Source organism: Camelus dromedarius, unplaced genomic scaffold (assembly GCF_036321535.1).
Source record: "Camelus dromedarius isolate mCamDro1 unplaced genomic scaffold, mCamDro1.pat HAP1_SCAFFOLD_114, whole genome shotgun sequence".
Lineage (NCBI taxonomy): Eukaryota > Metazoa > Chordata > Mammalia > Artiodactyla > Camelidae > Camelus > Camelus dromedarius.
The window spans coordinates 4,147,919-4,174,480 of record NW_026989787.1 but is presented as its reverse complement, the minus strand read 5'-3'; the positions used below and the strand labels follow the sequence as shown (position 1 = coordinate 4,174,480).

The window sequence follows — 26,562 nt, the reverse complement described above, 5'->3', positions numbered from 1 at the left end:
AGCCCCGTTCCTTCCCGAGTTTCGCAGCCGGGAAAGCAGAGGCCTGGGGCCCGGACCGCCTCGGGCCCTTCGGGGGAGGCCGAGGGAGGGACGGAGACCCGCGCAGGGCTGGGGAGGGGCCCGCAGGGACTTACCGTCTGTGCAGCGGCTCCTGACCCACGGTGGACGGGCGGCGGTGGCGGTTGAGGCTGCGGTGCCGGCTGAGGGGGCTGAGGCGGCGGCGGCGGTGGTACCGGCTGAAGCAGCGGCGGTACCGGCTGAGGCGGCGGCGGCGGCGGCGGCGGTTGAGGCTGCGGTGCCGGCTGAGGGGGCTGAGGCGGCGGCAGCTGCGGTGCCGGCTGAGGGGGCTGAGGCGGCGGCGGCGGTTGAGGCTGCGGTGCCTGCTGAGGCGGCGGCGGCGGCGGCGGCTGCGGTGCTGGCTGAAGGGGCTGAAGCGGCGGCGGTGCCGGCTGAGGCGGCGGCTGCGGTTCCGGATGAGGAGGCTGAGGCCGCGGCGGTACCGGCTGAAGCGGCGGCGGCTGCGGTGCCGGCTGAGGGGGCTGAGGCGGCGGCGGCGGTTGAGGCTGCGGTGCCTGCTGAGGCGGCGGCGGCGGCGGCGGCTGCGGTGCTGGCTGAGGGGGCTGAGGCGGCGGCGGCGGCGGCGGCTGTGGTGCTGGCTGAGGGGGCTGAGGAGGCGGCGGCTGCGGTGCTGGCTGAGGGGGCTGAGGCGGCGGCGGCTGCGGTGCCGGCTGAGGGGGCTGAAGCGGCGGCGGCACCGGGTGAGGCGGCGGCGGCGGCGGTACCGGCTGAGGGGGCTGAGGCGGCGGCGGTACCGGGTGAGGCGGCGGCGGCTGCGGTGCCGGCTGAGGGGGCTGAGGCGGCGGCCGCTGGAAGGACTTGAGGGACTCGAAGGCCTTCGCCAGCTTTTCCAGGGTCGCCATGGCGGCCTCCCGCCCCGCGGGGACAGCCCACGGAGTCGCCAGGCCGACCGGCGGCTCTGGTCAGCAGCGGTGGCAGTTAACGGTGCTCGGGGCCGCCAGCAGGTGCGGACCCCAAGCGCGCGGCCATCTTGGAGCCGTCCCGACAGCCCCCGCGGCCCTGCGTCCTGCCACGCTCCGCCGGTGGGGCGGGGCCGGGCCGCGGGATTGACAGCCGGAGGCAGCGGCCTCCGCCAATGGCTGCCGCGCCCGCCCCTTGGGCCCAAAGAGCCGCCACGGCTGCTGGAGTCACTTCTTCCCGGCGAGGGGCGAGGGGTACTGCAGGGAGATCGGGAGGGCGGTTCGGGGGCGGGGTTGCGTGGCACTGCGAGGACGGTGGGGAGGGCGGGGTGACTTGTGATTGAGGGTCTCTCTCGGCGAGGGGCGTCCCCGGAAGACGCCTAGCGGGTGGCGGGGAGGCGGGGCAGTGCGCTGGGAGCCCGAGACCCTCGCGGGGCGCTTGCCCACCCCGCGGCGCGGGCGGAGGGCCGGCTCGCCGGACAGCCTGCTGTAATATGCTGACTGTTATATATTTGGCCTTACCCTTGTTAGTTGCCTCAAATCACTCCTTGTTCACCTTCATGATCATTACCATAGATATACGTCTTAGAATCCTCGTACTTACTATGTTCCCTCATGCTACAGGGCCATACACATGCTATTCTCACTCTCAGAAATAATCTTTTACACATCAATGCCCTACTCCCCTCAAGAGATTTGCCTATCTAATTCCAATCACTCTCAGTGCTCAGCTAATTTGTGAATTCATAAAGCCCATTACATTAACATAATTTCTTAACACCATGTCATTCTCCTTTATCACATTATTAAAGTATACGTTATAATAACATAAAAACTCTTCCATGCATGAAGGTAGATATTAAACAATTAAGTTCACAGTATAAAGTTGTAAGTACATATACTGTATATTATGAAAAATGTTAAGGAATAACATACTATAGTTAAATGCATTCATAATTTTTCATAGAAATATGGGAATATTTATTCCAAGTTGGATCATCACTATATGTGTGTGTGTATATATGTATATATCTCTCATCCTTCATTCACATTAAAAGTTCTGATAAAATATTGCCAACAATTAACTTTTATACCCCAAATTACCAATAAAGGATTAGGAAAGAAGGGAGAAAAGAAGAAAGGAAAGAAGGAAAGAGGAAGGAAGGAAAGAAGGAAATTGAGGGGTTTTAGAACTCTTGAGTTTGAGACATATTAGATACAGACTCAGATGTGTACATTTATATATGATAATTATTTTCCTGAAATTATATAAAAACACATAAAGAAAACTGAAAGCTAAATATAAAATTATTTACAACCCAAATTTGAGGTTAATTTATATCTTCAATTGATATGCATGTTTTTAAATTTAATATTACACTGTTCCATTGCTATAATATAATCAAATTCATAAACAGAAAACTATATATGATATATACATCCTCTCACCATTTATAACATCTCTGAAAGCATTTTTGAAGTAAAATATTTTATGTTTAAAGTTTTTATCATTAGAAAGGCTTAGAATGTTTTCACACTACTAGATTTAATTTACTTCATCGTATAATTTTTTTCCAATACATGAGAAATAATATCTTATATGGTTTTGATTCATTCTTTAAGCAGTTTGTTAATATTGTGTAATAAGTGAATTCATGGAATATTATTATAGAGTTAGACATTTTTTGTTTGAAGATGTCATCTTTTGTAGTATAATAATAAGTCCATTATTGTAGGAATGTGAAGGAGTCAGACATTGCTTTTAGTAAAAACATCACTCTAAAGGGCATATTGGCAATAGCAGCATGTGGTTAAGATCATGTCAATTTTTTGTAAATCTTTAACAAATTCTGAAATCACTCTGGTTGCTTACAAATTTATAAAACACAATTACTTACAGGAAGAACAAGGCTATAGTCACTGCATGACAAAAGAATGCTGCTTAATAAATAAGTGAGGAGAAGAATTAAGTTTAATTCAAGGAAAGCAGCATTCTTAAAATATTTTGAATTGATTTGAGAAACAGGGATTTTATGATTATTTATTTAGTAGAGTTTATATAGACATATATGTGTGTGTGTGTATCCTTCATCTCTGTATCAATTCAAATAAGATTTTGCCAAAAAAATAAACTTTAGAGCAAAAAATACCAATCAAAAAGAAAGAAAAGAAGAGGGAAGGAAAGCAGGAAGGCAACTTAACATCAAAAAATTTCATCATTATTTAGAGTAAAGATCTATATCAACTAAACATGTGTATTGTGACCTCCACATTCCACTAAAACTTATGCCATTTACCTATAAATATAAGCTTTTATTTGCTTCTACAATAAATAATACATAAATTTAATGAAACTGCAGCTCAAAAGAAGGAAATAACATTAGAAATTCAGTCATCTAGTGCAGTTGCTAAAGTATGGGTATGACCTGACTCTTAGCAATCAGAGAACAACCAAGAAAATGTGCCAAACTGTTGGATACCCAGATCTGTTCCCAGGGCAGGGAAATAGGCATATTAACATAAGTAAAAGAATATACCATGTTTAAAGCTTAATTATAATGCAAAATAGATATTTATCTATATCTATTTCAAAATGTTAAATTTAAAAGTGGACCAGAAAAAAATATAAACAAAATTACTTCTCTAGAGAAAACAAAGAATAGCCTTGTCTTCTTCTATTAAAGACTGACTAGCCACAATATGTTATGGAAATAGCTATAAAGCTTTGAGGAAAATATTATAATTCTATAATTGTGTTACCACTAAGTTTGTTATGTTTGTAGTTAAGCCAAAGTAATACTAAGATATTCAAAGAATCAGAAGGAATGGTAACTATATATTTATCCTAAAAAAATAATAGTAAGTACTAAGAAAAGGATACATTTTTTAAAATGTAAGAAGTAAGACAAGATTATATAAATGCTATGTTAAAGGGTATTGAATCTACAGGTAGACAAAGTGAGGATCACGTCTATTTTGAAAATATTTCAAAATAAATGCCAATAAATAAAAATAATTCTTAAAATGATATTTCAGTCTAACTTGTTTGATTTTGTAAATGCATGTTACTTTATATCAATTTTCATTATTGATTATTATATGGTTAATAACACAGATACAATTAAAAGAAAATGTATAAAAAAGTTGAGATAGCAAAAATAACTTTCTTTTCTAATATTTACAAATAAAAGATTTAACAGTGAATTTTTATCAATCATAAGTCTTTATATTTTCAAGTAAAATATAAAATTATAATGGAGAAAAAAGTAATCAAAAATAATTGAAATAAAAATGTTAAGGAGAATAATCATTTATACCATTTGCCATCTACCTCTGCTTGGTACTGTAACCAATCACGAGCCACTGTAGCCGCTGACCTCCAACACTCCCTGAAAGTTCACTGTGGAGATTAGGAATGGGGCATTTTGTGCTGTGGGAAAACTGACAAAATAGAGATTCAGATAGATGTTTTCAGGAGAAAATTTTATGAGCCCCAATTCTTGCATCTCCTTATATCTAGAAGACCACCAAATTCATTAACAGTGATGTCTGCTCCTCATAACTGGCAAAAGAACTCAATGTGTGTTTGACTGCACATACTCCCCTTCACTAAAATTACATATATAATACTGAGTTTCCCCCTGCCTCTTCAGAAAAGTTCCTCAGAGCCACCTGAGGTGCTGTCTCCTAGATTATAGTCCTCATTTAGCCCCAAATAAAACTTAACCCACAACTCTTACGTTATACAATTTTATTTCAGTAAACAGCATGTATATTAAAATTGTTCAAAACATTGATGTCACAATTGATGAAAAGATAGCTCTGCCTATATAATTTTGAATTGAAATAAAAAAAAAAAAAAACTGGGCCACCGTGATAATGAATCTGTGTAAGGAGAGACATTTTCATCATGATGAATGGAAGATAAATCACTCTAAGCTTAAAACTATGCATCTGGACAAATTAGCAGTTGTGAGAGTGATAACCAAATATACTTCTAGAAATAAAAAGGATGCCAAAAAATTTACACCCAGACATCTTCACAGAGAGAATTGCTGGAGGATGTACTTCAGCCCATTCTGCTTGATGATCCACGAACTGGTCCAACACAGAGGGGAAGGAGAGACCATAGGAAGAAGCAGAGCACTGCAGTTTATTGGGTGGCAGGTCTTATCAGCAAGATAACTTACTTATGAGACTTGTCTTGAGCAGCCACAAGAGTCTCCTCGCAACCCCACCAGAATCTTAAAAGTTTATATAGAAGCCTTAAAATACTGTCCGGATAGTCTTGGCAACAAGCACATTAATGTCACAATGCTGAGTACTTGGTGGGGCTTCTTCAGAGAAGGGAAGTGAAACACATTCCAGCAGTCATGTCCTCTTGATGATCCCTTCAAGACTGATCCATATCAGGTATAAGTAGTGGGGAAAAAGAAGAAAAGGAAAACAGAGTTAATGACTTCTTGGATATGTAAAACATTTTAAAATTTCTGTGCAAAATTTATGATTACAATATTGAGTATATTTTTAATGATTCCGTTCTGGAAGTCTCTATATCAAAGATTAAATTTAGTTAATTATGGGCTTGTGAGTAATATTTTTTCTGTCTCTAAATTTCATAACCTATATTATTCACTAAAGGTTTTTGAGAATTTAATTACAAAGGTAAAGTCGTTTCAAATGCATAAATAAAGAGATATTAGAATGGTTATTTTAATAGAAAAATGCCAGTGTGAAGCATTAAAAACAATGTAACAGCATCAGTAAAGCTGAGTAATTATATTTCTTATGGTTTTCACAAATAAAAATTTACTTTGTTATTAATTATATTTAAAGTCTTTTAAAACCATAAGGGATTCTCAATATAGAATGTCTAATGTTCATAGAGCAAAATTGTGTGCATAATTTGATTCTAGGACAAAAACATTCATATATATAACATACACACACATAACTAATACCCAGGAAATACATGCAAAAAAAATGTTTAATTATTTGTTACATTACAGTAAGATTTGATTATATTTTTTTATTTGCATTTCTAAATTATGAAACATTTGATACATACAGGTTATGATTATAAAATATATATCCATTACTCTACCACCCAAACTTAGAAATAAAACATGACATTTCCAATATATTTACCCTTGCTCTTTTATGTTGCTTAAATCTAAAACTGATATAACTTCTTTTTATAGTAATAGGTATTTCTTTCTGGTGTTTCTTTTTCCATATTTTATTTTCAATAATTTTTGTAGCATGTTTAAGTGTTCCTCTTGCAAATATCATAGAGATTCCCCCCAAATATCTGAGAATCTATGCATTTTAATGTCTTTTAATAGGAAAATTGACTCAATTTAGGCTTATCCATATGTATTATTGACTAATTTATTTATGACTGTCTATTTTGTTTTCCACATAAAACTTTGTTCATTTATTCTCATTTTTTGTGTGACTTTCTTTTGTTTTTCCTTCAGATGTGTTTTTCAGGCATTAAACCCCTCATTCTTTATATCACTGAAGATAACTTCATTTATTTCATACTTGTATAATATTTTGGCTATTTCTAGTATATAAAATTCAGGACGACTTTTCTACAAAACATAAATTTCAAGAAGCTGTCTTCTTTAATCCAGTTTTGCCAATATTATATAAAAAACAACCTGTTGTTTTTTCCTGATAGTTATTATTCTGTAGTTAAATTTTTTCTAATTATATATTTTTATGTATTTTCTACTTTATATCAAGAAACTAGTCATTTTAACTGGTTTTTTTATTATAGGTACATTATGGTATTTTGCTCCATCTTTGGAAATTTGGTTCTGATATTTAAAGGATTATCTAGTCCATATTTTGACTTTGTTCACTTTTCTTTTTGATAAAGCACCAAAGGCATGATCAACGAAAGGAATAATTTCAAAGCTGAACTTTTAAAAAAATTACAATTTGTTTTCTTTGCAAAAGACATTGTCAAAAGGATGATAAGACATGCCACAGATTGGGAGGATGTATTTGCAAAAAATATATCTGATAAAAGACTATTAGCCAAAATATACAAAGAATTCTAAAAAGCTCAACAATAGAACATTAAACAACCTGATTTAAAAAATGAGCAATTTACCTGAGCAGACACCTCACCAAAGAAGATAACAGATAGCAAGCAAACATATGAAGATATGTTCAGCATTATATGTCATTAGGAAACTACAAATTAAAACAAGAAGTTACTACTACATACCTATTAGACTAACCAAATCTAGAACACTGACAACACCAAACATCCTGCCAAGATGTAGAGCAACAGGAACTCTTATTTATTGCTGATGGAAATACAAAATGATTAAAACAGTTTGGAAGATAGTTTGGCAGTTTCTTACAAAACTAAATGTGCTCTTACCATAAAATCCTTCAAGTCAACTCTTCGCAGTTTACATAAAGGAGCTGAAAACTAGGTCCACATGAAAACCTACACAAGGATATTTACATCAGGTTTGTTTGTAATTATCAAAACATGGAAGCAACAAAAATATCCTTCAGTAGGAGAATGGATAAACCATAGTAAAATCAGACAATGGATTATTATTCAGTGCTGAAAAGAAATGAGCTATTAAGCCATAGAAAGATAATATAGATCCTTAAATGTATAATGATAAGTGAAAGAAGCCAATCTACAAAGGCTATGTATTATATGGTTCCAACCTCATGATATTCTGGAAAAAACAATACTATGGAGATAATAAAAAGATGAAAAATTGCTAAGTGTTATGAGAAAGGGAAGATTGATTAGGTAAAGCACAGGGGATTTTTAGGGCAATGAAACAATTGTGTGTGGTACTGTAATAGTGGATAAATACCATTGTACACTTGTCCAGACATATAGAGTATTCAACACCAAAAGTGAGTCCAAAGGTAATTATGAGTGATTATAATGTGCCAGTGTAGATAAATATATATTTATATATGCTGCTGGGTCCTATAGATCCCAGGACATGGGCTTCCTCTGGGAAGAATGATTGTGGCATCAGGGTCTTGGTCCTCTCATATATGTAGATATAGGGTAGACTGATAAAAAAGAATGTCGGGATATTGAGAAACTCAAAATTAATGTGAGAGGATTTACAGTAATAAAAACAAACAAATCCTTTGAAACTTTCTAGATTAATTAGACAAAAAAAGTATAGAGAGGATTTTCTTATAGAGTTTCCAACTTTTGTCTAACAATTTGTACACCTCACAGAATATATATTTTTAAAGGTACATATAAAAATGACAAAAAGTAACTATGTAGTAAGTCAGAAAGGAAGTGTCCACAAATTTCATAAGGCTAAAGTTGTACTATTTTCACAAAAATAAGTAAGATAAAATTTAAACAACAAAAGTGGATAATTGTCTGGCTAACTGAAATTTATGAACCTTCTTTTTGAAATTAACTAAACCATGTACTTTATTATTAAAGCCCCTAATGTGCTTTTATTTTTATCCTATTTACCTCTCTTTCTTCACTATGGAGGTATCCTGAGATTTTAAAATGCATTCTCCTGCTTTTCTTTATAATTTCTTGAACACACATATATATCAATAAAATGATATCACTTAGTTTGTTGCCATTTATATTTATTAAATGTTATATTTTTGTTCAATTTCCCCTGAAACATTCACTTTACTACAATTTTTATATTTAGAATTATTAGTTTTTATAAAACTGAAATTTTTAGAATGCAACTTAGAAATTACTCCATTAATCCATTTTCCAAAAAATGGATATTTGAGTTATTTACAATGTTTGATTACTATAAGCAATGATGTTATGAACATACTTGTATATTTATCTTGATGAACACAGAACACATGCAGAAGGTTGAAGATATCTTAGGAAAAAAATTGCTGGAGTTCGTGTGTGTACACCTTTAATTTATAAGGATATTATAATTTTCTGAAGTTAATGTAATAGAGGAGAATAAATCTGACTCTATATTAGATCTGTTCCTTTAGTTTTGGCCACTGTGCCCGGTTTCCTAGGCTTAGTCTTGCTAGCTCTGCACTCACATAAAGATAAGAAGCTGCAGAATAGAGAATAACACTTGTTTGTTGGAGGTTTACAGGGACACCATGAACTGACCCACATGGACAGCTGCAAGAACAAAGAATTTCTACAGCAAGAAGTTTGCAACAAACAACCATACACCCTCCCTTGTTTTTGTTGTTTGTTTTTTGTTTTTTGTTTTTGTTTTTGTTTTGTATAAAAGAAGCCTGTATTGTGACTGGATCTGGATGGTTCTCCAAGACATTAGTCAGCCATCCTCTCGGTCTGCCAGCTTTCCAAATAAAGTCGCTATTCCTTGCCCCAACACCACATCTCTTGTACTTTAAAGTTTAAACTTAAAGTTTCACATTTGTGTGTTTTTCTATCTTTTCTGCTAAGTGTTACTGGCTAACATTTATGGCTGGAATTTACACTCACCTAATTTTCTTCAAGAATAACTTGACTAGTATTGGCTGTGTCTTTTTCCATATAAATTTTAGAGTAAGTTTGTTGAGTACCATTCAAACCTCTGCCAGAATTTAATCATAGAGATGAAATCTGAATCACTTTGGTAAGATTTTATATGGTTAAGATATTGGCTTTCCATATTCATGAAGAAGCTATATTTATCCAGTTACTTTTGTATCTTTAATGCATTTCCACACAGTCATATTTTTTTTTTCGGATGGCATGCAAGACTTTTATTTGGTGAATTTCTTTTCTTCATATTTTTCTGTGGTTAAAATTGTATCTGTTTATTGCATTTCTAACATTTTGTTTCTAGGCATAGAAATAAACCTGATACTTAGTCTCTGAAAACTACTCTTTTTATACCTATCTTTTAGGTTTTTTTAACATAAACAGTTTAGATTATTTCATTCAGATTCTAGTAAATAATACACTTGATTCTGTTTCTTACTAAGGTCTTAAGTACCTCCCTTACAATGATGAATGGAAGAGGTCATAGAGGTTATTGTTAACTTGTTTCTAATTTTGAAGTTAATGTTTTTACCTTTTTTGTATTCATCACAATAGTTTACTTTGTTGTTTTTTTTCTTTCAGGTATTCTTTGTCAGAATAAAGAAGTTCTTTCACTTCTTGTTTTCTAAGAGCTTTTTATTAGGACCAGTATTGGACTTTAATCACGTATTTTCTCTGCATCTTCTGAAATGATCAATTGCTTTTCCCCTTGTAGTTTTGTAATCTATTAATGTGCCATACTACATTAATTTATTGTATACAGGCAAACTAATTTGCACTGTTGGAATAATCCCATTTATTTTTACAGGTCAATTTTGCCTACAGATTTATATTTTTCTACTGTATTTACCTATTTTTGTTCTGTTATTTTGTGTGATAGTAAATATGAGACAGTTTACACTTTAAGAGTTAAATATGCAATGTTGAATCTCACTTTTTTCATAAGGCGTACATGAGCTCAAACTATTTAAATTTTGAGTTGTGAACAAGTCACATTTAGTCAACCTGAGGTGAAAGAGTCAGGGTGAAAAAACGCCCACTATAAAAGTATGTAGAGTGAACGCTAGGGCCTTGCTTCACCTAATCCACACAACTGGATATTTACATTTGCTTTTCTCACAGGAGGGTACGTCCTTCTTTCAATTTTATATTTATATATAACGTCCTGAAAGAAGCATTTTCTTTCAGAGATTTTACAGTTACTAATAATTTAATCTAGTTTTTAAAAGTCCATGTCCAAGTGTACCAAATAACTGCTTCCAGAGATTTGAGGTGTGACTATAATCACTGAAAATACAGTTAATTTATGCCAGATGACTTTCTATTATTAATGTACATATGTACATGAAAAGGTTGTTTTAGTAAATTTAGTAACTTATACAAGGACTAACAATACAAAGGTCCCTAAACATTTAACTTTTCATTAGTAATATATTTATGTGTGATCATTGTTTGAGTCACATAATACTATTTATTGCTCATACATGATATACCAACATCATGAAAGACATAGCTCTAAGGACTAGAGGTGTATAATATAAAATAAGAGTGTGCTTTATTTTAAGGAGTTAACAATTGCATATTAATGGCTTTAAGTCTAGCACATATTTCTTTCTCTTAGTGGCCTTGAATTTTTATATTTATGTTGCCTATTTGTCATTTTTTGAGCCAACTCAGATGAAACACAAACACAACTCTAAAAAATTACCTAAACACGCTGACACAACTTTTTTTTTAAATCAAGAAGCAACTCCATCACTGTCTTCCATGTTTATGTAAACTGGTTAACTACACAGGGAGCTTACAGGGCCTTCCGAGGAGAATAATTTGCCTATACTTTGATGATCACTTAAGAAATTGTCATGGATACATTTGGCAGAATAGAATCATTCATATTATTACATTTACACCATTGATGTTTTCACTGTTTCTGCCTTTGTTGCTTGGTTCTTAAATTATAGTTAAATAATGATGAAGCCTCTGTTTCCTTAAAACAGAGAACACATATTTATACTCTTGTAAATATTTTTAAATACAAGATCTAAAAAGAAAAACAGATCTGTTATTGCAATCACTATAAACCACAGATTCATTTGTGTCTGTCAGCTATGGGTCTGCAACAAAACATCCCAAAGCTTAGAGGCTTATAAAGCTAAGTATTCTTATGCACTGACTAATTGTTCATCTGGGGTTCTACCTCAAACTGCTGACCCACTGGGCCAGCTCTGCTGAGAACTCTGATGCCCTCACTTAGGTTTATTTCCAGGACATGGGTTCAGTTCAGGTCTAATCTTAAGTGCCTTTGAATTGTTTGAGGCCAATCAGTCTACTCAGCATGTCCTCATGGTAGAGGTAGAGTACAAGACAGAAAGCCCAGTGCATTAGCACATTTCAAGCCTTGGCTTGCATCACATCATATCTGCTGATAGCCTACGGGCCAAAGCAAGTTACAAGTTCAAGCCCAAAAGTAGGAGAAGATAAATACTCCTCATGTGGAAATAGAATGCCAAAGGATATTCTAATACACACCATAACCTTCTCTGAATTCCACTCAAAAGTTCCCCACTGAAAATTAGAAGCTTAAGTTAATTATAATGGTTAGTAATTTAAGAAAAGATCCTTTTGAGAAAAAGGTCTCTATATTAACACTTTCTATATCACTAACATTTAACACAGTGCTGGTCACGTATTAGGCACTCTCTAAATGTTTACTGGCTAGCTGACTGGGTGACCTGGTGTAAGACATCAATATAATAATGTCCAACTAAAAGAAAGTTACATTACTGTACCAAGAACTGGATGGTCTTGCCCACACAGTTTTTAAAAAATATGCATATAAAATATAATATACACTATAATTCACTCAATTCACAATATGAAACACAACAATGAAGGTAATATTCCCACTGGATATTCCCCATTGACATTCTCTAATGTATTAACTCTCCTGGAAGGAGTTGCATTAATTATTAGATATTTAATTAGATTTTCACTAATGGTGTAAACACAATATGAAAATTCACTTTGATTTGCATTGTCATTTAGAATTACTAATCAACTGAGAGGTATGAACAATCATGGCAGGAGACTGAAACTTCAGCATTGAGGGGTTTTTAAAATATGTTTGGCATCATTAGATGAACATATAGTCTCAATTACAGAATGTGAAATTCCATTAAATTATCCCATATGAGCCAATGCCCAGAGGACCATTTCTGATCAGGGTAGAATAACTCATTTTTGAGGACCTTAGGATGGAAAATTTCATATTTTACTGAAAAGTCACATCATGAATACTCTTTATTCCTTCACTGTAAAAGGCAGGAACTGTTATTCCCCTTCGCTAAGAATAACAGTAGCTTGAAAAAATAAACAGATTTTGGATTTAAAAACTAGAAAAACTCTGTAATTTTTACTTATTTTGCCAGTGTTTTTCTTTAGAATTATTAATAGTAAAAATCACAAAGTCACTTGGGATCTATGTCCCACCCCTTGTTTTTAGTATTGGCTAAACGAGCTAACCCTGCCAATAACACATACCTTTGCCCACAACAGGCATGTGTGTGTGTGCCCCCACATGCACAACACAATGTATCCACACATCCTCCTTACTACTATTTATTGTAGTATAAAATCTCCTAAGTTTAGGACCAAAGTCATTGTTTTGAACTCTATGTCTCTGATGTAAACACAGAAATGAATTCTTCACTGCCTCTCCTATGAAACAGTCATTGTCAAATACTTGCACTGCTCTGTAACTACTGACTACATGTCTTTCACTATCTTAATAAGACCACATACTCCCAACATCAGGCACTGTGGTTTGAACCTCAGTCTATATACCATGTACATAACAAGGCCTAGCCCAGATTTGTTAAAATCTGTTTTCTGCAATAGGGCCATAGGTTTGATTGGGATAGTATCTTGCAAGGTCTCCTTTGATTTTTGTTTAAAATGAGTTTCTAATTCCTCAGTTGTTTTAGTTATGATTAGGTTTGCAAATCCAAATGAATTTGGAACAAACCATAATCAACATTTGTATGACTGAATCATAGAAATATGTGCACAATTGGTAAAATATATACCAATTGGTGGTTGGTGTAAGTAGTCAGTTGTATTACAAAAAGCAATAATAAAATAAAGCAGGCACATGAAAAGTTCAGTAACTTATACAAAAAGTTTATTTATGATCTATATAATTTTTCTTACTTTATCTGGGTAATTTTCTTTTTTTATCTATCAAATGATAGGATTAAGAAAGATAATTTTGAAAGTTCTCTTCATTTCCAAGAAAAATATAGTAGAACTTCAAAAATCTATACATTAATGGCATTTGCATTTATTTATACACAGTTCCTATGTGTTTCTGGCCAGAAGTAGAAATTACCAGCTTAAATGTGTGTTGGTCTCCACTGTTCATTAGCTAAAATTGAAGTAAATAAGTATTAAATATCATAACTATTAAAAACTCAAAGCACTGAATTTCCTTCCAACTAATTTTATCAGAGCAGCAGTTACATAAAATTCAAATCTATATTTATAATTTTCTTGGTAGTACAAGAACTTCAGAATTCCATGTAATAGAATTTGTAAGCTATCCACCTCTTTGTCTGTATGTGTCATGAACATTAAATTATTAATGTATTATAAGTCACAAGTAAGGATTTAGTTAACAGATGATTATTGAAGTTTTTATGTAAATTGTGCATACTGCACTGTAAAAATTTGAAATCTACAATCATAGACTATAGAACAAGCAGATATACACAAGACAAGTTAAGCCCACACTGTTTCAAGAGGCTTCTATTTTTAAAATGTATTAAATATTTATTTTCAGAGATTGATGTGTTTAGGCAAATCATTTTAAAATATGTTGTCACAATTACTTTGAAACAACAATAATTTTTATCATTATTGTAATTTTCAGTGTATATTCACATGTGATTCCAACAACTATGACACTGAGTTGCTGAAGCAAAATCAAACATTTTAGAAATAAAGAAATTAAAGGACAGGAAAATTAATTGACTTGCAGCAATTTTTTTATACTGTCATCTTGGCTAAGCTAGAATAGTTTACAAGAATCCCCTATCCTGTATGATAGTTTGTTAACTGGCCCAAATAAGAAATTCTTTTTACAAATTTTGGAAGGGGAAAATAAAGCAGCTCATCTGAAATCTGTTAATTTAGAGGTACGAGTAACAAAGAGATACTTGTGGATTCTAGCTAGTTCTTGCTGTCTTTGGCTCCACACCCACATCATCTTCCCAAATGAAAATCTTGCTGACCAAGAGCCACTGAGACCCAACAGATATGTGGAGACAGCAGCTTTCCATAATCTTTTGCACCAGGTCTCCTTTGTAGACCCACTTGGGCAGCCCAAACTGCTTTACTTCAAAGGGTTGGTTATTGTCTTTTCCATGAGCCTCCAATTCTCCCTTTTAGAAATTTATGACCCCAGCAATACACACAATTTGGGGAAGTGCTATCACATATCTAACCCCTTTTCACATAATACTCATATTTGTTTTCATTTTCAGATTGAATCTGACTGAGACATAACTTCGATGAGATCACACTGCTATTAAACGTCAGTATTGAAAATCAAATATTTCATACTATTTCTCAACCTTGAAAGAAAGAGTATTTCCAGAAAAAAAAAAGAGGAGTTGTTAAGGTATGTATTTACTAAAAAAAGAAGTTGGGAGCAAGGAATAAGGGGTTTCAAGAGAGATAGAAGTGAGAAAAAAGGAGATAATCTAGCAGGAGAGAATGATTCATGCTTAAGAATGTTTTCATGGTAGCCAATGCTAACTACCAGGTGGCTGATTATATCAGAAAATACTGGTATAATTGATAACATGGAAAACTTTCAAAGCTTCATGCCCTTAACTTTCATTGAAGATGAAAATGTCCTGATTTTGTATATAGGCTAAATGTCTTCATATATGTGTGTGTGTGGATTTAATCCAAATTCCAGTGGATTAAACAACAAAGATTTAGAATTTACTCTAGCAAAGTCTGTATCCAGATAAGAAGCAAGATGAACTGTCCCACAACCAGCAACTCAGTGATTCAGAATACAAGGAAAGTACCACCATCTTGAAGCAACATCATATGGAGCTTACTGCCTCCTGATGGGCATCTCAGAAAAAGAGGCACCTGCAGAGCCATTGCTGGTTTTTCCATGCTTTGTGCCAAAACTTATACATGTAAATTTGACTCATGGCCATTGGACAAAGCTAATCACATGACCTTAATGATCTTCAAGTGGATAAATAATGTAGTCTTGCTGGTGCACAGAAAGGATACTGATGAACACTGAAAATATTCTTTCCATAAAGCTTAATATTTGAAATAATTGACTTTGGCATAGGGCTTTATGATATTGGTCATATTAGTTAAATTATCTTTTCCTCAATTTTCTCATTAATAAAATGGAAGGCAGTAATATTCCCCTATTAGAACAATTAGGGAATCAAATGCAGGCATATAACACTCAATAATATTAGACATTATCAAAATCATCATTATCATCATCATCATTCTCTATATCTCTAGTCTTTGACAACATGTATCACTGAGGCTGATAGATTTTGACAAAAAAAATAAAATATTAGAGCTGGAAAGAATTTTAGAAATTACCTACTCTGATCCTGTCCTTTCATTTATGAGAAAAGAGATGTCCATCAGTTAAGTGACCTACCTGGGCCCAAATCTCCTTAACAGCAAAATTGGAAACAGATGTCTAAGTCCAGTGTCTTTGTTCTCAAGATAGGGAAATTAGAACTTTCTATCAAGCATAGACTGAAGATATCCAACTCTTTCGTATACTGCTAAATCTGTTCCATGTTACCTTTGTTCATTTTACTCCATCAATTAATTGACATTTTGTAATTAATTAAAATCTTCCCAAAGGTGTCAGCTTAATGATTTTATAAGCATGGCAGAAATATGTTGATATAGTAAAGGCCTTATTGCCTGAGCAAATGCATTTTCCAATTTCTAAGATCTAGTCACCCAAGGAAATTTTGCTTACTGTGTTAAAAATTAGGGATTTTCATGGCGGGAAATGAACAAGAAAAAATTAAAAAGTTAAACTGTTAATAGGTCAGTTTACTTAAAATATTTAATTATTGAAAGAAAGTAGTATTTGACTTATAATGATACAAATGATTTTTTATTCTCCCATTTCCACCAAAAAAGAAAAAAGATGCTATTAGAATTGTATGGTTCAATAAAACCTTACAGAACACAAAATCAAGAATATAACTAAGATTCTTGCCATTATGAACTTTCTTTGGGGAAGAAATTTGTACCATCTGGAAATATATGAATAAGACAGAAAAGGCCAGGTGACAAAAACACATTAAATTGCTTAATAAATGGATAAAACTTAAAATGTTAAATGCCAAAATGTCAAAATTCCACTTCAAGATTAGAAATGCTATTTTGAAAGACTTTCCAAAGCATTTGACCACTTTTTCTATGAAATCAAAAATTTCTTTTTAATCAATCACTTACAGATGCATAAGAACCTCATTCAGATTCACAAAAAGACCAACCAAGAAATATGTTTGCTATATCCATGGCATGCTGCAGACACAATTGAGAAAAAAAGAGAGAGTGATGACTTTGTGTGTGTGTGTGTGTGTGTGTGTGTGTGTGTGTGTGTGTGTACGCATGTTTTGGGGGAGGGGCAGGAGGTTTGAAGGTGAAGTAGACAGGGAAAAAGAGGCTTTGTTTATGGTGTTTTAAACTTAACAGATAATAAAAACACTGATGTAAATTTATTTAAATCTGCAATGTTTCATCATTACAAAGAATGGAAATCAAAATGCATTAAGGTTAAAGAAACCTAGATGCTAAAAATAGAAAGATGTGTTGCATAAATGAACTGCATGTAAAAACTGTTATTCTCATTAATGTGTATTAAGAATCACAATTTCTGAATGACGGCCATTCTGACTGGTGTGAGGTGATACCTCATTGTAGTTTTGATTTGCATTTCTCTGATAATTAGTGATATTGAGCATTTTTTCATGTGCATATTGATCATTTGTATGTCTTCCTTCGAGAATTGCTTGTCTAGGTATTCTGCCCATTTTTGGATTGGGTTGCTTATTTTTTTCTTATTGAGTCATATGAGCTGCTTATATATCCTGGAGATCAAGCCTTTGTCGGTTTCACTTGCAAAAATTTTCTCCCACTCCATAGGTTTTCTTCTTGTTTTATTTTTGGTTTCCTTTGCTGTGCAGAAGCTTGTAAGTTTCATTAGGTCCCATTTGTTTATTCTTGCTTTTATTTCTTCTAGGAGAAAATTTTTTAAATGTATGTCAGATAATGTTTTGCCTATGTTTTCCTCTAGGAGGTTTATTGTATCTTGTCTTATGTTTAAGTCTTTAATCCATTTTGAGTTGATTTTTGTATATGGTGTAAGGGAGTGTTCTAGCTTCATTGTTTTACATGCTGCTGTCCAGTTTTCCCAACACCATTTGCTGAAGAGACTGTCTTTATTCCAATGTATATTCTTGCCTCCTTTGTCAAAGATGAGTTGACCAAAAGTTTGTGGGTTCATTTCTGGGCTCTCTATTGTGTTCCATTGGTCTATATGTCTGTTTTGTTACCAATACCATGCTGTCTTGATGACTGTAGCTCTATAGTATTGTCTGAAGTCTGGGAGAGTTATTCCTCCAGACTCTTTCTTTCTCTTCAGTAATGCTTTAAACAAAAACAAACAAACAAACAAAAACAAAGCATAAGTAAAGGACAGAAATAGACTTACAGACAGAGAATACAGACTTGTGGTTACCAGGGGGGTGGAGGGTGGGAAGGGATAGACTGGGATTTCAAAATTGTAGAACAGACAACACTGTATAGCACAGAGAAATATACACAAAATGTTATGATAACTCACAGAGAAAAAAATGTGACAATGAGTGTGTATATGTCCATGAATAACTGAAAAATTGTGCTGAACACTGGTAAAAATAAAAAATAAATAAATAAAAAAAGAATCACAATTTCAATTTATTTGTCAATTATTCCTGAGTTAAATGAAAAATAAAATTAAAAAGTCACAATACACTGTATTGTATCTTACAGAACAGAATGGGTCTTTAAACAGAACAGCAATGAGTTGGGGGAAGTACACAAGGCAGAAGTCAGAAAGGCTAGTTAGGAAAGTACTGAAGTTGACCAGGAGAGAATGTAAAGGGTTATAAAAAGGTGGATTTATTCAAGAATTATTAAGGAGATAGAATTGATGGGCTTATGTACTATTTAAAAGTAGGACATGAAGTTGGCAAATATAGATTGACCTTCATTCAAGATTCTTGCTGGAGTAACTGAGTCAAAGGAGTGACTTACAGCAATAGAGAGTGGGGAAGAGATAAGAAGATAGGGAAATGCTCCAAGTGTACTGAATTCAGTTTTAGATATGTTGGGTAGTCTGTGCCTGATTTTAGAAGACATATGCAATTTTGGTATATAAATGAGTACTAGTTTAAACCACAGCTTTTGATATTATTCCAAAACTGTATATAAAGGACGATCCTTAAGAAGACCAGCATTTTAGGCATTATAGGGGATGGTAAATCCAAATTTTTTAGAGACATAATAAAGATGAAAGAGCCTGACAAGAATACTGGATTTGATAAAGAAAAGAAAAGGCTATGTATTAAACGATGAGGCCTGTATAATACCACAAACTAGATGGCTTAAGCAGCGATTTATTGATTAGGATGCTAAAAGTCTGAGATCTAGGTGTTAGTGGGGCTGATTCCTTCTAGGGTTTCTCCCCTAGTTTCTGGTGCTTTTCTGGCAGTCCTTAGCGTTCCTTGGTGTGAAGAAGCATTGCCCTGATCTCTACCTTCATTTCCACGTGGCATTCTCCCTGTGTCCATGTGTATCCATGCTCTAATATTCCCTTTTCACAGGGACTCCGTTCGTATTAGGTTACAGACCCACACTAGCCCACCATGATTTCATCTTCACTAATCACACCTTCAACAGCTCTATTCCATATAAGGTCACATTCTGAGGCAGCCAAGTTTTAGACTTCAGCATACAAATTATACAGGGACACAGTTCATTCTATAAAAAAATTCTAGCTCAGTGGTAGAGTGCATGCTTAGTATACACAGGATCCTGGGTTCAATCCCCAATATCTTCATTTAAATAAACAAACAAACAAATAATAAATAGATAGATAGATAGATAGATAGATAGATAGATAGATAGATAGATAGATACCTCCCCATCAAAACAAAATTTAAAAAATATGACCACAAGGAAAGTCATTTTTACTAACCAGTTTCAATTGGTAGTAGAGGCTGATGTTGAAAATTATTTACTTAGTTTAAAAGATAAACTAGAGACAATAAATTTAAACTCATTTAAAAAGGCACTTGGATTTGAAGTGAAGGTCAAATATAAAGACACATTTAGAAGAGGGAGTTTGATCTTGAATTAAATATGAGAAAAAAATAGATGTTCAATTTTTTATTTAATTTGGCCTACCTGAAATTTCTTTTGAGAAAGTAAACTGTGGAGATAGATCTGGGCTGCCTGGATCTATTTCTGGAAGTAACATGGTCTAGCAGAACGAGTAAGAGATTTGGAGTCACAAGATTCACTGTGTGGTTCTGAATCTGAAATCTAAAATGTGCAACTTTGAACATGTTTACTGACCTCTCGGACTCACTTCTCTTCAATTGTAGATAATAGCATTCCTGCACCAGAATGTTATGAAAATTAAATATTATTATGTTGTCTAAATGCACTTTTTATCAAAATATTATATGTGTATATTATTTTTTATATTGTCAGCATCATTTTATTCTGTCTTATGTTCCGTCATATTAAAATTATTTGTGGTAGCTATAAAGCTTTTATAAACACTTAGAAAATGCAGAATTTGACTTCCTCTGATTGCCAGAGCATAGGAAGGATTGTTAGGAATATAACCGTATTTCCAAAATACTACATCTTTTTGTCTTAAAATACGAAAGGAATGTATTACTATAAAAATGTGTTGTATTGTGGCAATGGCAGAAACAAATCTTAAGAAAACTTTATGAACATCACTCAAGACACAGAATGTGCAAACCAAATGGCAGCAAAAACAGAAACATTTTTGAATTTAATAAAATAGTACAATTGCATTCTGGTGCATGGACATCAATCCACAGGAAATATTAATAGCTATTTTACTCACACTTATAATTCAATAAAATGTAATTTTATATCCTTTTTAATATCAGAAAACACTAATAAGATGGATTGATTAAATTAGATTTGAGTAATGACAATATGTCATAGAGAAAATGGGAAACCACGCTGTTTCAATCACAAAAGCCCTCATTGTTTGCTTCCCCAAGCTAAAAGCAGATAGTGGCCTTTAAAGATTGATATGAAAATTTTGAAATTGTGAATTTTTTCATGTTAAAGTGTTCTATTTTTTCTACACAGGGAATTAAAATGTGTTAAATTTGTATTCTATTTACCTGTAACATCAGGATTTCTGACAGACTATAACACTGCATAATTTGTCCAAAAGTTTAATTGAATTAAACTAAATATCTAAGGAGATATATTATATATATCTATAAAACTATTATATATATAATACTAAAAAGTAGCTTATTTTCGGGGGGGTACACATTGTAAGAGGAGTAGTAATCTATCGTGTCATATTCCAGAGCATTCTGTGCCCACCATCCCCTCCAGCCATTCACAGGTAGTGTGATTGCCCTGATCACCTACTCCAATTACCCCGCAAGCATGCTGCATGTAAGAAGCATGACCTCAGTGTTTCACATACAAAAGGGAAACTTAAATCGTCTTAGTGCTGTGCTTAGACATTTACACTGAATCTGTCATTCTAGCCAGTGGCAGAATTCTCCAGTTGAGTATGCTACGGAGTTTCCTATTGAAACACTTATCTTCACCCAGCTTCTTCATGATATGTATATGTTAGTGATCAAAATGCTCAAGTACACTTCTGCAAGAAAGTACATGTAATGAGGAACACATAAAAAAAGGAAGTACCCTCAAATAATTTGTCCTATTGATTGAGTATATTTACATCTTGTCTCTTTCCCAAAACAAGTGGAAACATATCTTCTTCTACTTTCCCTTTGAATGCAAATTACTAAGGATTTATCTCCTGGAAAATGGGAAGAATGTATTACTCACCTCTACAGTAAAGTGTATATTATAATACACTATAGTATAATATAATATGTAGCATATATGTTGTAGCATGTATAACATAACATATTCTATATGTGGCGTGTTTATGTGTGGTAAAGTTGTTCATGCTGGTTGTTGAAATACTTGTCATCTTCTCATTGTACTATGAGTGTCTGGGGGTCTGTAACACATCACAATTTTATCTATATTTTGTTCTCTTCTAAAGGAATTATCAGGACTAACACAGATCTTGATATGCATTAAGTCCGACCAAAATTTACTCAATGAATAGCATCATCCAAATATATTTAAAATGAAATACAGCTACCTGTCCCATGCTCTAGCACAAACTTAAAGGAACCAAAAATAATTATAACAATCACATAACATCCTGAAGGCCTTCAGTGTCGAGGACTGAGCAGTGTCTTAAGTTTCTTTAGAACACACTTCAACTCTTTCACAATAGATCAATTTTGCTTTTGGCATCTGAGAAATATTTTCTCCTCTGAATGAGCAGCTGACTTACTGAGAGCAAGTGACGTTAGAGCAGAGGAAGGCAGGACACAAATGCCTACTCTTGATTCTGAAACTCACTTTCCTTTTCTGTGAGACAAGGGTTGAGATTCATAAAACTACAGGTTTATAAGAGGATTTACACTGATCCTTTATTAAAGGAGATGTGGGCCAGACTGCCAGTTATCTATCATTCAATGTCCACTGCTCCTTTCCTGGGTAGAAATGATACTTGTACTTATCTGGGAACATTTCCCAGCATGAATTGTAGCTAGATTTAGTGACTAAATTGTAGTCAGTCACATATAAAAGTAAGTGTCACTTGTTCTTTGAGTACAATTTTAAAGGGTTTCAATGCCCTTCTTCATCCTTCTTCTTTTCAGCTGCCCCAGATACATATGCACTGGCTTGAGGACCAGCATATTGAAGGAACTTGAAAATGGAAGACCACCTCCACCCTACTGCCCTCTTCAACAGAAAAGCAATCGGGACTGGTTCCTGACATTGTGCCCTGTGGAGCTGTCATTACAGCTTAATCACTCCACTCACCAGAGAACTCGACATATCACATCACACGTCTTAAGACTATTTAGGATGATGGCACACATTCCAAGCCGACTTTATGATTTCCTTTTTGGTGATCTCCTCCTGTTGAAAAGTAAAATGTCCTCCCAAAGGTTGTTTTCTGACGTTGGTTATTTTAAGTGTCCCCTATCAGATTGCCATTCTCCCCTCTCTTTTCTCATGTTCTCCTCTGAATGGATATCCATCCCTTTGTCATCATTTTGTCTAGTTTTCTGATATCCTAACCATTCTCTTAATTTCCAGTTCCACCTCCTGTATACAAGGAACATTATTCTGGAAGACACTTCCCTGAAACCTGAGTTTCAACAGAAACTTGGGGGCAAGGGTTCTGCCCATACAGTGAGAACAAGCAATTATAACCTTAAGAGAGTATGGGAATTCTGATGTCACTACTCCGTGATTCTTTATTTTCAGTCAATAAATAACATGTACCTCTGATGATGGCTGTATGGTCAGGCAACTCAAGATGGCTTCTCTCTATACATCTCCTGCTTGACTGGTGCCTGCTTCACCTACACACAACTCATAAGACTGATCTTCCTTCATATTCACCCCAGGCCCCAGCTAATGACTGTTCTAGATTTAGATCAGAACTCACCACTATGCTTATCCAAGGGGTGGTGAGAGGCATGACCCTGTGCTGATTACCCACATAACCAATGAGCCAACCTGACATCAACTCCCCTATGACTGGTAACCTCTTCTTCCCCACCAGGAGCAAAGACTGCCATCATGTCCTGCCCTCCAGCTCCCACACATGGCAGGATGTTGCTCCAGGACTTTGCTTCAGATGTGTAAGATCACCCTAATCATTAAACTATTGATTATCTCTGTTGCTGACTCTGGGATCTTTCTCAGGTCTTGAAGCTGGGCAAGTACAGGGCTTGTAGACCTGCAGGGTGCAGTCCAGTGCTGACATAGCTAATTAATACCCTCACATAAAACACTTCATTTATATAAACATAATGTAACTAGTAGCCAAATTGGGTTCAAAAGAATGGAAATACATGGAGATCAGAAGCAACCTTAGCTCTAGGGTCCTCAGAAAGCCCAGATTCAGTGGGATATCATGGTACAGCACAAGGCTTGTGGGGAAAAATGAATAGCAGGCACAGCTTTGCCCATCTCTTATCTAATTCTCAATAGTTCCTTCTGCTATTGGACCAACCTGGGATGTGTCTATGTCCATTCAAATACTATCCCTTTCTGAAACTCTTATGAAAATTTCAGTGCACATCATGTTAATTATGATGTTTCACTCATGATGCCACTTAAACTTATCATCATCTTGCATTGTTTCAAAATATTGAATGTATGTAATTACTCTAATTATTTATGTTGCCTTATTTTAGTTGTGATGGTTATATATTTTTCCAGGTTTATTTTCTTCTCTTGTAAAACTGTCTGCTCAAGCAAAGTAGATCTACCCAATGTTTCACAATGATACCCTGTACATTTTGCCTTCCCAAAATGTTACTTTAAATATTCTATTTGAAGAGTTTTCTCTCTCTTCTCACTCTGTGTGAATAGTGTTCATCCTTCAAAAACCAGTCAATGCCAGTGACTTCAAAAGGGTCATTCCTCTCACAAAAGTGTATCTGACCTTGTGAGTATGCTTTTTCTCAGAAAAAAAAATCATGAATTTGCATAATTTGTTTCTCAGTTTCTATATGCAGTTATATCTTATTTTATTGTGCTTCACTTAACTGTACTTTGCAGATACTGAGTTTTCTCTTTACAAATTGAAAGTTTGTGGCAACCTGGTCTCTGGCAAGTCTATCACTGCCATTTTTCCACATTGTATCTCTCTGTCACACTTTGGTAATTTTCCCAGTATTTCAAACTTTTTCATTATTATTATATTTGTTATGGTGACCTGTGATCTTTGATGTTACTATTGTAATTGTTTCAGAGTGCCATGAACCCCACTCACAAGAGATGAAAACCAGATTCACAGATGCTGTGTGTGTTCTGACTGCTCCATTGACTTGACTGTTCCCCCATCTCTCTTTCTTTCCTTGGGCCTCACTATTCCCTGAGACACAATAATATTTAAATTAGATGAGTTGATAACCCTACAATGGCCTCTAAGTGTTCAAGTGAAAGAGGAATCAATCAATATTTTGCTATCAATTATTATTTATTGTTATTTTAAGAAATTGCCAGACATCTCAAATTTCAGCAACTGCTAGCCTGATCTGTCAGCATCGAGGCAAGACCCTTCACAAGTAAAAAATTTATGACTCACTGAAGGCTCAGATGATGGCTAACAGTTTTTAAAGTATTTTTAATTGAGGTATGTGTATTGCTTTTTTAGATATAATAGTATTGCAAGCTAAATAGACTACAATGTAGTATAACATAAATTTTATATGCACTTGGAAACCAAAAACATTATGTGGCTCATTTTACTGTGATATGTGCTTTATTGTAGTTGTCTGGAATTGAACATGCAATATCTTTGAGATATGCCTGTATACCTCATTCTATCATGTATCTAATTATGTCCCTATGAATCTACTTTCATATCTACACATATATCACTTAGTTTGTAAATTCTAAGAAATTTAATACAATTTGAGTTACCACTTCACACCTACCAGGATGGCTATCATTAAAAAAAAAAAAAGACAGGCAATAACAGAAAAGAATGTGAAGAAATTGGAAAATTCATACATTGCTTGGAGTCTGGGGAGATGTAAAATGGTGAAGCCAATTTGTAAGGCAGCTAGTTCTTCAAAAAGTTAAAGAAAGAATTATCATATGATCTAGCAACTCCACTGTCATGCCCAAGAAAATTTTAAAAATACATTCAAAAATTTGTACACAAATATTCACAGCATCAGTATTCATGATAGCCCCAAAATGGAAACAAGCCAAAGACTATCAACAAGTAATTTTGTAAATAAAATATGGTACATCCATAGAATACAATATTATTTGGCCATGAAAAGAATGTAGTTCTGATTATGCTAAGTGAAAGGAGTCATACACAAAAAGCCACATATTGGATACAATTTATATGAAATGTTTAGAATAAGTAGGACGATAGAGACAGAAAGTAGGTCAGTGATGGTCAGGGGCAATAACCAACTGATATATGGTTGAATAGAGGACTGACTAAATTATAAATAATAAGATAAAGGGGTACTTTGAAACAATCCAATCCAATTTTCCTCTTTTTGTTTATTAATTTTGTTGGCCTTCTTTTTTCTTTTAAATTTTTTAGTTTCTTTCTTTCTTTTTTCTTTCTTTCTTTCTTTCTTTCTTTCTTTCTTTCTTTCTTTCTTTCTTTCTTTCTTTCTTTCTTTCTATCTTTCAATTGAAGTAAAGTCAGTTTACAAAGTTGTGTCAATTTCTGGTGCACAGCATAATGTTTCTGTCATATATGTATTCATACATATATTTGTTTTCATATTATTCTTCATTATAGGTTACTACAAAATACTGAACATACTTCCCTGTGCTATACAGAAGAAAGTTGTTGCTTATATATTATATATATAATAGTACGTATATCTACAAACTCCTAATTTATTCATTCTCACCTCCTTTCACCCTAGTAACCATAAGCTTTTTTCTATGTCTGTGAGTCTATTTCTGCTTTGTAAAGAAGTTCATTTGTGTCTTTATTTTTAATTTGTTTTAGATTCCACATATGAGTGATATCATATATAATTTTCTTTTTCTTTCTGGCTTACTTCACTTAGAATGATAACCTCCAGGTCCATCCATATTGCTGCAAATGACATTCTTTTATTCTTTTTATGGCTGAGTAGCATTCCA

The 26,562-nt window shown here is 35.1% G+C and overlaps 1 long non-coding RNA gene across 1 annotated transcript in view; it reads left to right on the top strand.

The window, feature by feature from the left end:
• The window catches only part of LOC135320731 (uncharacterized), a 48,341-nt gene extending 22,027 nt beyond the window's left edge, over window positions 1–26,314 (top strand). Inside the window, exons 2-3 of the long non-coding RNA XR_010380001.1 lie at window positions 15,024–15,073; window positions 22,575–26,314. This is a non-coding gene — a long non-coding RNA (uncharacterized LOC135320731). The remainder of the gene's footprint in view (window positions 1–15,023; window positions 15,074–22,574) is intronic.
• Window positions 26,315–26,562: the final 248 nt, after the last annotated feature.